At 48.4% G+C, this 12,151-nt stretch overlaps 1 protein-coding gene across 2 annotated transcripts in view; it reads right to left on the bottom strand.

Moving 5' to 3' along the window:
* Positions 1-2,958: 2,958 nt before the first annotated feature.
* The window catches only part of scrn2 (secernin 2), a 63,765-nt gene continuing 54,572 nt past the window's right edge, over positions 2,959-12,151 (bottom strand). The window contains exon 9 of one of the 2 annotated variants that reach the window (XM_084318759.1): positions 2,959-3,915. The gene's annotated coding sequence lies outside the window, so the exon portion shown is untranslated. The remainder of the gene's footprint in view (positions 3,916-12,151) is intronic. The other variant, XM_084318760.1, reaches the window with a different exon arrangement.

Raw genomic sequence — 12,151 nt, 5'->3', positions numbered from 1 at the left:
GTGCACATTGCTGTTATACCCCCCCCCCCCCCCCCCCGTTCCCACCTCTTGAACCCATGATCTTTTATCCCTGGTCTGAATTCGTTGTCGTGTGTTATCCATCTCAGTATCTTAGATTCTTTTTCTAGCTTGTATTTCTTTACTATTGTGTTCCATATGTTTATAGTGAATCTGGTAATTGGATCTAGTAGTTGTTCCTGTCTTCTGAACAGCTCCCTATCTCCTATCAGTGCCTGCACTTTGAATCCCTCTCTTTTGGTTTCTATATCTTTCCATTTGGCCTCATAGTTCACATTGCACCAGCATGCTACTGTTCTAAGCTGTGCTGCATAGTAATAGCTTTCTAAACTGGGTACTGCCATCCCTCCTTTCTCCTTTGGTAATTGTAGAGTTACATATCTGATCCTTGGCATTTCCCCCCCCCAAATGAATCTTGATATCTGTCTATCCCATTCCCTAAATTGTTTTTGTGGTATTAATATAGGTAGGGATTGAAATAGGTATAGTAACCTTGGTAATATGTTCATCTTAATGATTTCGATCCTTGAACTGAAATCTAGGGGCATCACCGTCCATCTTTCTAGATCTCTCTTGATTTTTAGTAAGGGTTTTTACTATGGCTGTTTTGAATGCATCTGGTAATCAGAAGCAATCTATTTATAATCTTTAGGATATTATTTGAATTACTTTTAAATATTCGCTTTAAAAATGCAGGAACTGGAGGAGTTACGTTCAATGACAGTTTTATAGTTTGGTTGAATTTTCCCATGGTTACTTTTTTGCATGGTTTACAGATAGTATCTGTGTTTGCATCAGGGGTAATGCTAGCTCTGATTGGGGGCAGTGTTGAGTAGCTGGTCAATGGCGGAGAATAATAATAGAGTTTTCAGCATTCTCTGTGATAAACATAGAAAAGTAGTAATTTCTAGCCACCCGTATTGCTTTGTTGTAGTTGTGGCTTCTTTATACATATCGCAGTGAACTGTGAGCTTAGTTTTCCTCCATTTTCATTCGGCAACTCTACAGATTCTCTTAGTCTGACCAACACGCACTATTGTTTAACCATGGGGATATCTTGTCAGTTGACTTGGTTTTGACCTTCAATGGAGCAACAGCATCCAGTGTTAATGATATGGCGTTGTTGAGATTTTCAACCATGCACACCACCACACTATCATCGTTCAACCTCAGACTTGTCTTCGTCAGCTAGCCCTTCCCCCATTTCCTTAGTCTCTGACTGGTTAATCTTTTCTATCCTTATTAAAGTTTGTTTGGCTTGTTTTATTATCCTACAGTATGTAGCATCTTTGAGTACTCTGAAAAGCACTACATACTATTATGTATTATTATTATTATTATTATTATTATTATTATTATTATTATTATGTTGTTGTTGTATGATAATAACAGCTATAGTTTTGATTAGGTAGTACCTAAATGGATACATGCAGTTTATGTGGAGTGTATATAGGCTATAATATAAACATTGGACATTGTACAGATCCACTCGCAGCAAGAGTCCACAGACCTCCACTTTCACATCCCAGTCATCTAAGGAAAAGCTGTGTAGTAGCAATGTTTGATGGACGTCAAAGCAAACCATACAACCTGCAAACAGTAGTAGCAACCTCTTGTAGCTCTGCTTACTAGTAGTAGCTATACAGGGGTGTAGCCAGAAATGCTGGGCCCTGTTCACATGATGCACCCCCCCCCCTCCCCCCACAACTCATATGAGTGCACGTCCAGACAAATTCATTGACTTGTCGTAAAGGAACACGTCAATATTTTGGGAATCGTCTTCTCCAGAGAGAGACAAGAAGATATATGCCAGTTTCCTCTCTGTGCGTTCAGTAGAAAGCTATCTGGCTGCACGTTAGCCTAGCTTAGCACAATGAATGGAAGCGGACAGTGCCGGTTAGCCTAGGCATTGTCCAACTAACACCTCTCCCAAAGGCTAACCGGCACTGTCCGCTTCCATTCATTGTGCTAAGCTAGACTAACATTCAGCCAGATAGCTTTCTACTGAACGCACAGCGAGGATACTGGTAACTAGGGCTGTCCCCGACTAAGGATTTGGATGGTCGACTATGATTGGCCAAAATTTTCCGTTAGTCGACTATTGGTTGACAAAAAAAATATTATATTTAATTTTTTTTATCATTCCATTTGGGCTGTGGGGGGTGCTTAATGTCTGAAGGAGTCGACTGAAGGCTTCTTGTCCTCTGCAAAAGCATGCAATTGGTCCACTGATGGATACATCTTGATATTTGTCTAGTCTAGTGTGTTCATTAGATGGGTGAAATCCTCTTTCAGTGCCTCTGTGCCTGTTTTCGTAGGCAGTTAGCCTCTGGTATGCGTGCCATTAGCGATAGCCACGCTTCTAGGCCTCTTTTCTTTTGGAAAGAATGATACTTTTTTTTTTATAATAATTTTTTTTTTATATTCGACTAAGAGGTTGGCCAGTCGACTACGACTCCTTTCGACCGATTAGTCGACTAATAGGGTTAGCCCTACTGGTATCTATCTTCTTGTCTCACACTGGAGAAGACTAAATTCCCTAAATGTTGGCGTGTTCCTTTAATGTTAAATGTTCCTTTAAATAAAGTTAAAGTTATTATTAATGATTATACAGGCTCATCCATAGTGGAAATAAGGGCAGCACAATGCCTTATGTTTTAAGATCTGTCATAAAAAGACACATTTACTTTAGCTTCAATAGCTTAGCCTCTACACCCCAGAGCAGCTTTGGGGGAAGCAACAGTTGTGATTGGAGGATCAAGAAAAGAGGGCAGGATTTGAGATAGGGCAATTGGATCACCTCTTGGAATTGCAAATTAGAAATCTTATATTAGAACTTTCTTAATACCACAATAGTCAATATCACTTGTACCTGCATATTTTTTCAGTCATGAGACACTTGACGAACAGAAAGAGCACATTCTTTATTTGATCCTTCTCTATGGGGAGCCAACAAATGACCCCCATTCACTTGCAAGAATGAATAACATCTTAAACAAATGCCATACTTAAAGGGGCACTTCACCAAAAACGATGTTGATTTATTTCGCATATACTCTCACACACACCCCAAACCTCTAAATAGTTTTTCACACATTAATTCAGTTAGACAGTTATTGAAAGTTTTAATGTGGCCACCAGTGATGTCATCGGGGACATTGAATCCTTGTGTCGTGTTAATTACAGCAAAATTAATTGATGTAGATAGAAAATAGCCTTGTCTTATAGGGACTGCTACCTTGTCATTTAATTGAGCTGTAATTAACACAACACAAGGATTCAATGTCCTCGATGACATCACTGGTGGCCACATTCAAACTAATTTACTCTAGGCGGCCGGGTGGCGCAGCGGAGATTGCGCTTGTCACCAATGCGAGAGACTCCGGTCTCGAATCCGGGTGTCAGCATTGCCTCCGGCTTGGGCCGGCCGTCGTACTAACTCAATTGGCAGAGTTGGCGGGTGGAAGTCGATGGGTGGTAATCTGGCGTTGTGGACAGCGACTCCTACAGGTCAGGTCAGGGGGGCGCCTGCACAGCAAAAGACAGGAAGTGGTGAAGGTAGTGTGACCTCCCACGCATTTTTTGGTGAAGTGCCCCTTTAAAGTAATTGTGCGGTGTTGTAAAGCTCTACATACGATACGCCTATATGCAGTCTACATCATTATACTCTCTAATGAAGTGCAGTCAGCACTCCCTGGGATGATCCAGATGATGAATGCTTTAAACACGTTGGGAGGTTTAGACAGTCCGTCTAAACAGTCTTAATGGTGGAATGGTGTCGGGTGTGTTTCGTGTGAGCGAGACCCGAAGCCAAACGAACGGGGAACACAGGATGCAACAGTCCCAGGGCCATCTCCGAGCTGATCTGCGAGCACTAGAAATCTCCACCAGAGGGCGCTGCAACAGAGGACAATTGAGAACACATTTGCGAGTACAGTATTGATTGATTGATTGATTGATTGATTGATTGATTGAAAACTGTATTAACAGATTGCAGAATGGGTACAATACAGTACGGCTCAATACAAACAACTGCTAAGAGGATGCAGACCAGAAAAAGACTTTCGTCCTCCACTTTCAATTCATCAAGACATTTATGACATACAAGACATACAAATATACAGTACTGTGTAAGAAAAAGAGATAATGAAAAATATATACATCCGAAGGGGAAGAAACTGTACATTGGAGGGGGTTGGGGGGGGATTTTGACATTTACCGGGGCCAGTTTCTAATTTCAGCCACCCGTAGGTGCTCTTTGAGAGCGGTTTTGAAGGAGCTCGGGTAGGGATTCACATTCCTTTACGGCTATGGGTAGGGCGTTCCACATTATTGTGGCATAATTGCAAAACGTGTTTAGCGTTTAGTAGCGTATAGCACAAGCGGTGGTGTAGTGGTATCTGAGGTTGTGGGTATACAAAGGGGTGGTAGGTATACTGTGGTCACTATACAGTTAGATTCTACAAAGCATGCAAGTGTAGTGTAAACCTGTGTAAACAACGCTTATGTTTTGGGAAGCTATTTTCAAAAGAATGTAAGCCAACCAGCGTGTGCGCCACGAGTGCACTGCAGCCAGCCAACGCCTGGGGAACCACTTTCAAATGCCTCACTGGCTTTTCAGAAAATCAGCTACCACTTAAAACTCATTAACCCTTTCACTACCACCACAGAAGGTTAACCCTTTCACTACCACACTACAAACGGTTATTGTGGTAGTGAAAGGGTTAACCTTCTATAATGTGGTCGTGAAAGGGTTAACCCTTTGCCGTGTGGCAGTGAAAGGGCTAACCTTCTGTATTGTAGCAGTGAAAGGATTAAACATTTGGTAGTGTGGTAGTGAAAGGGTTAAAACTGCCCTGGGCTCCGACCGTCACCAGGATTCCGACCCTAGAGTCTCTAGCCTGTCAGAGGTGACAGGATTCACCAGAGTTCTAAGTACACCAGCTTGCCTTGGGCTTTATACAGTATGTCACCTAAACCACAGCTTAAGGAATTCAAGTTGTTATATTGCCTGGGTTTGGACCTAGTTTTACATGTGACTAGCATAAATGAGCCTGCCTGTAAAGGTCTTGTGTGGTTCTATTAAAGCCCATTTTCATTCAAATATGTTGAGGTGAGAAGTCATTCCTCCCATCAAATTTAAAGGAACACGGCAACATTTTGGGAAATTAGCTTATTGTCTTCTCCAGAGAGAGACAAGAAGATAGATACCAGTTTCCTCTCTGTGCGTTCAGTAGAAAGCTATCTGGCTGCACGTTAGCCTAGCTTAGCACAATGAATGGAAGTGGACAGTGCAAATACATTTTCCGGTATCCCGTTCCCACTTTATCTAATCAGGAGAGAGAACTCCACACTGCAAAAATTATTTAAGCAAATGTGTCCTTAAAATAATTTGCCAGTGCAATAATCAAATTTGGTTTGGCAGGATTTCCTGAAATAAGTAAAAATATCTAGGGTTCTCTCTTCTGATTGGATAACGTGAGAAGGCATACCAATTATTCCCCCCCTCCCCGTTTACTGCAGAGCGGAGGGACTAGGAGACCCATGTTACTGACCAGACACTCTATATCAGTGATGGCTATTTCTTTTTATAACTCTTTATTTTGGTTAATTTTCTCATACTTTTTCACATTTTTGCATAAACAATTTTTTCGTTGCAGTATGATTTCACGTTTGCATAGACGTTTTACCAATTTTTCAGGATTTATGAACAGTTACATAAGCATTTCACAGTTACATTAATAATATGACAACTACCACCACAAGACAAACATGACTCACAGGACAAAACAGTGGTGTATGGGGGGAGCTGTATTTGCTCTTGTTTGGTCGGGTCTGTTATGGTTGTGCTAATAATAATAATAATAATAATAACTTTATTTGTATAGCACTTTTCATACAGAGGTTGCAGTTCAAAGTGCTTCACAACAGTAAAAAAATACAGGCATAAGCGGGCATAAAAAAGATAGACAGGTAGCAAGGTATGGCAAATCACAGTGTTTCACATTAGGATCTAGCATCCCAATAGGCTCTCCGCTTACAGTTTTCAGTAACACAAATAATAAAAATGGTTTAAATGATTCAGTTTAAAAATAGTCAAAAAATTATAAAATAGAACAGACAAAAAATACAGGCATGAGCGAGCATAGCAAGGTATGGTAAATCACAGTGTTTCACATTAGGATCTAGCATCCTAATAGGCTCTCTATTCAGTAATACAAATAGTCACAGTGTTTCACATTTGGATCTAGCAATAATAAAAATAGTTTAAAATGATTCAGTTTAAAAATAGTCATCAGTAAGAAGTAAAAAGTGCAATAACCGACACATGAATTTGATAGGCAGGGTATGGTAAATCACAGTGTTTCACTTTAGGATCTAGCATCCTAATAGGCTCTCTATTCAGTAATACAAATAATAAAGTAGTTTAAAATGATTAAGTTTAAATTATAAAATAGAACGGACATACAACAACAGTAAAAAATGTAAATAGCAAGGTTACAGTAAAAAGTGTGAAAAATTGTTTAAAATGATTCAGTTTAAAAATAGTCATCAGTAAGAAGTAAAAAGTGTGATAACCGACACATAAATTTGATAGGCAGTGTAAAATAATGTTATGGTTTGACACCAACCCCAAACGCACGACACAAGAGAGTAGGAATTCAGAGTTGCCAAAAACAAGGGCTTGTTTATTGAGACTAATTAATGAGCACAGAATAGGCAAGTCAAACAAGACAGGTAAATAAGCAAGGGGGAAAATGTTCTGCTGCTCTGCAGCTTCTCCCGTGGTGGTAGTAGGGGGTAGCAGATGCTGACGTCTGAGCCGCTCTGCAGACCTCTCTCGGCAGAATCTCCGAAGTGTTGCGGGACCGAGAGAGAGAGAGAGGGAGCGAGTCAACAAGGGTGCAGGTGGAACGAGCAGGAGAACAGGAGAGGTGACTTGTACCCAAATACAAAAGTTATCCAAGTGAACTAATCTTCGTGTAAATACACACAGTGAGCAAAGTTCCACAACACAATCCCAAGTGAATATCTTCGTGTAAATACACACTGTGAGCACTGTTCCAAAACACAATCCCAAGTGAATATCTTCGGTGCAAAAATAGACACTGAGAGTGAAGTCCAAAAAACAATCCAATGTGAATAATATCTTCGGTGTGAACAACACACAGTGGGAGATGTAAAGTCCCAAAAATATTATCCCAGTGAGAACAACAAAAAGGCGATCGCTGGGTGAGTGACTGTCTGATAAAAAAGGTGGTAATCTTCAGTGTTATTAAAACACACGAAAACGGAATTTGATCAAGACAGTCAGTAAAAAACTCACCCAGACGTAGTGCGTAATGAGTGCTGGAACAGCAGCGGAGCGAGCGCGTCGCCACAGGGAAAAGGTGTCCAAGAGGAAGGCTTCTTGGAATATCCTGGAGGTAAAGCACAGAGAGCAAACAGCAGCAGCAGCAGGAACGGAGAATGCAAACAGAGAAATATCAAAACGATCCAACAAAACTAGAGTGGAGAAACGGGGTATAAATAATACGGGATTGATTGATTGACAAGCAGTGACAGCTGGGGAATGTGATTGAAAAGCGTGCGGACGGGAGAGAACCAATCAACGACGTCTCTGACGACGTCACTGGGAAGAAGCGTGTGAATGGGGGAATTGAATGATTAACAGAAACAAATGAAAACAGAGCGAGGTGGTTTAAAGGAACAGAACGAGTGAGTGAGCAAGGACAGAAACCTCACAGTACCCCCCCCTCCACGGGAGCCACCCGGCGACCAGGCCGACCCGGCTCGTCAGGATGGGCACGATGGAAGTCAGTGATCAAGCCGGGATCCACGATGAGCTGCCGGGAGACCCAGCTACGCTCCTCAGGGCCGTAACCCTCCCAGTCCACCAGGTATTGGAACCCCCGGCCCCGCCGACGAACGCCCATCAACCGGCGGACCTGCCACTGGGGGTGACCATCCACCAACACGGGAGGCGGCGGATCAGGAGCTGGAGGCATAAGGGGACTGAGGGAGACGGGCTTAACCCGGGAGACATGGAACACGGGGTGGATGTGCATGGATGCAGGAAGTTTCAGGCGCAGGGCCGCCGGACTGAGTACCTTCAGGACCTTGAAAGGTCCGACGAAACGGGGGTTGAGCTTCTTGGCCGAGGACCGTAGCGGGAGGTCCTTTGCGGAGAGCCACACCCTCTGCCCAGGGCGGTAAGTCGGCGCAGGAACCCGGCGCCGGTCGGCACCACGATGTCCGGAGCAGCGCGGTCCTGGTGATCTCCCAAACTCGTCGGCAGCGGTCGAGGTGGACCTGCACGGAGGGAACTGCCACTTCCGTCTCCTGTGCGGGGAAAAGAGGGGGCTGGTAGCCCAGGGAGACCTCAAAGGGGGAGAGGCCGGTGGCGGAACTGACCATTGAATTGATGGAGTATTCAACCCAGGGAAGGAAACGGCTCCAGGATGCTGGTCTCTCGGCTGCCACACACCGAAGAGCAGACTCCACGCTCTGGTTCATCCTCTCCGTCTGCCCGTTAGTCTGGGGATGATAACCAGAGGAAAGACTGACCGTTGCCCCCAATCCCTTGCAAAAGGCCCGCCATACCTGGGAGGTGAACTGGGGCCCCCGGTCAGAGACGATGTCCTGGGGAAACCCATGAAGGCGGAACACGTGGTGCGTCAGGAGGTCCGCCGTCTCGGCCGCCGAGGGAAGCTTGGAGAGGGCCACGAGGTGAACCCCCTTGCTGAATCGATCCACCACGGTCAGAAGGCAGGTGTTCCCCTGGGAGGAGGGCAGACCAGTGACGAAGTCCAGCGCCACATGTGACCACGGACGGCTCGGAACGGGAAGTGGCTGCAAGAGCCCGGAGGGTGCCTGGTGAGAGGCCTTGCTGCGGGCACAGACCGTGCAGGCCAATACGAACTCCTTGACGTCGTTCCGCATGGTGGGCCACCAGAAACGACGAGCCAGGAAGGAGAACGTGCGATGGACGCCAGGGTGGCAGGCGAACCGGCTGGTATGGCCCCACAGCAGTACCTGGGACCGGACAGAGTCGGGGACGAAGAGACGACTCCTAGGGACGTTGCTAGAAGCACGTTGGAAGCGTAGGGTACGCCTTACCACACCCTCGATGCCCAAGGTGATGGCTCCAACCACTCGGGCCTCCGGGAGGATGGGAGTTGGGTCCTCAGAGGGTGGAGCCCCCTTGGAGTGCATCCGGGACAGGGAGTCGGCCTTCGTGTTGCGGGAACCGGGGCGGAAGGTCAGCGAGAAGTCGAACCGACTGAGGAAACTGGCCCATCTCGCCTGCCGACCGTTGAGGCGCCTGGAAGCGCGGATGAACGTCAGGTTCTTGTGGTCCGTCCAGATGGTAAAAGGCTCCTCGGCACCCTCTAGCCAATGACGCCACTCCTCCAGCGCAGCCACGACCGCCAGCAGCTCCCGATTGCCGGTGTCGTAGTTCCTCTCGGCAGGGAGGAAGCGACGCGAGTAGAAGGCGCAAGGATGCACCTTCTGGTCTGAAAGAGAACGTTGGGATAGGACAGCGCCTAGGCCAGAATCCGAGGCGTCCACCTCCACGATGAACTGTCTCTTGGGGTCAGGGTGGAGCAGGATAGGGGCGGAAGTGAACCTTCTCTTGAGGGATACGAACGCAGCGCATGCCGCTGGGGACCAGTCGAACGGCAGAGCGGGGGAGGTCAGCTTGGTAAGTGGCTCCGCCACTTGACTGTAGTTCCGGATGAACCTTCGGTAGAAGTTGGCGAACCCGAGGAAACTCTGTAACTCCTTCCGAGTGGTGGGTTCTGGCCAATCCTCCACAGCCTGGATCTTGCGAGGATCCGCTCGGGTCAAGCCCTTCTCAACGATGAAGCCCAGGTAGTCGACGGAGTTGGAGTGGAAACGGCACTTCTCCGCCTTGACGAAGAGCCGATTGTGGAGGAGGCGCTCCAGCACACGGCGGACATGCTGGATGTGTTCCTCGAGGGTCCTGGAAAAGATGAGAATGTCGTCCAGGTACACCACCACGAACACCTCCAGCATGTCACGAAGGACGTCGTTCATGAGTGCCTGGAATACCGCCGGGGCGTTGGTGAGGCCGAACGGCATTACTAGGTACTCGTAGTGGCCCCTGGGGGTCTTGAAGGCGGTCTTCCATTCATCGCCCTCACGGATACGGACAAGATGGTAGGCACTCCGGAGGTCCAGCTTGGTGAAGAACGAGGCCTGGGTCAGTGGCTCGAAGGTGGAGCTCATGAGAGGTAGAGGGTATTTGTTCTTGATGGTGATCTCGTTGAGCTGACGATAGTCGATGCAGGGTCGCAGGTCCCCATCCTTCTTACCAACAAAGAAGAACCCGGCCGCCACCGGGGAGGAGGAAGGCCGAATGAGTCCTGCTTCCAATGACTCAGAGATGTAGAGATCCATTGCCTTCTTCTCCGGGACAGTCAGACTGTAGAGGCGGCTGCCGGGAAGGGGAGCCCCTTGGCGGAGGTCGATGGCGCAGTCATAGGGGCGGTGAGGTGGAAGGGCCTGAGCCCTGGTCTTACTGAAAACCTCCAAGAGGTCGTGGTCCGGAGGCAACTCACCAGCGGGCCTCCGGGGCGGGGGACAGGACGCCGCCTGCAGACACAGGGCGTGACAGGAGGAGCTCCAGCCCCTGATGGTACCGGAGGACCAGGCGATGTGGGGCTCGTGCAGCGCGAGCCAGGGCCTACCCAGGACCACCGGGACAAGGGGGGATTGGGTGATGAGGAACTGGATTCTCTCGACGTGGTTCCCAGCGATGGTCAGCACGACTGGGCCGGTGCGTTGAGAGATGTCGGCCAGGCGGTGTTGGTCCAATGAAAAGATCTCCAAGGGCCTCACAAGGTCCTCAAGGGGAATGTTGGCTCGGGTGGCGAACTCGAAGTCGAGGAAATCTCGTCTGCCCCTGAGTCGATGAGGGCCTCCACCGTGGCACGTTGGTCCCCCCAGGCCAGGGTGACGCTCATCAGATGGTCAGGTGGTGCGCAGCGCTGGGAATGGGAAAAACGGCTCACCAGGATCTCCCGGGGTCTCGGTGAGCCTGATCTTTTGGCCGGGTGGGGCAGTCGGCGATTCGGTGTCCCGCACCTCCGCAGTAGAGGCAGAGACCGGACCTGAGCCTTGCCTCACGCTCCGCCTGGCTCAGATGAGAGCGTCCCAGCTGCATGGGTTCCTCCTCGCGAACCGAACGGGGGGGCCTGCTACCACCAGTAGTGTTGAGGACAGGGCGTCCAGGAGTGACGTCATGCGTCCGGGGAATCCGGGGTGCCTCAGGAGGTAACAGTCGGGTCCTCTCGCGCCTTCTCTCCAGGAGGCGTCCGTCAATACGGATGACGAGGCTAAACAGATCCTCGAGGGAGTCGGGCAACTCCCGGGTAGCGAGCTGGTCCCGGACTGCGTCACTGAGCCCCCTCAAGAAGGTTAGGCGAAGAGCAGGTTCGTTCCATCCACTCTCCACCGCCGCCAGTCGAAACTCCAAGACATAGTCCGTCACCCTGCCGCTCCCCTGTCGGAAAGTCCCCAACCGGGCTCCAGGGTCCAGACCTCGGGCTGGATGGTGGAACACTCTGCGGAGCTCCGCCACGAAGTCTGGATAGGAAAACACAAAATCTGCTTCCATTGCCCAGGAGGAAGTGACCCACTGGGCAGCATGGCCTGAAAGCAAGTTCGTCATATAAGCCACTTGGGACCCACGAGCAGAAAAACGGCTTGGTTGATGACGGAAAACCAACTCACATTGCATGATGAATGTGGCACACTCCTCGGGATTGCCGTCGAACAGCCGTGGGACGGAGAGACGGGGTTCCCGAGGTGCGGGATCTGCTGGGGCTGCGGGGAATGCTCCTGAAGGTTGTGAGAGATGAAAAGCATTAACGGTGTCGCCCAGCGAGTGAAGCTGAGCGAGAATGTCGGACTGTTGTCCCGCCATAGCGGCCATTGACCCTTGCATAGGCAGGACCTGATCCCTGAGACTCTGCACCGCAGCCGCAGCCCGCTCTAATTGGAGACTGTGATCCCTGGTCAACTCGACTTGATTAGCAAGTGCGGTTCTGACCCTCTCTGTGTCGGCTGGGGTCGTCATTTTGGTTGGATCGTAATGTTATGGTTT

Source organism: Notolepis coatsorum, assembly GCF_963971535.1.
Source record: "Notolepis coatsorum genome assembly, chromosome: 7".
NCBI lineage: Eukaryota > Metazoa > Chordata > Actinopteri > Aulopiformes > Paralepididae > Notolepis > Notolepis coatsorum.
This window is presented reverse-complemented; position numbering and strand designations above follow the sequence as displayed.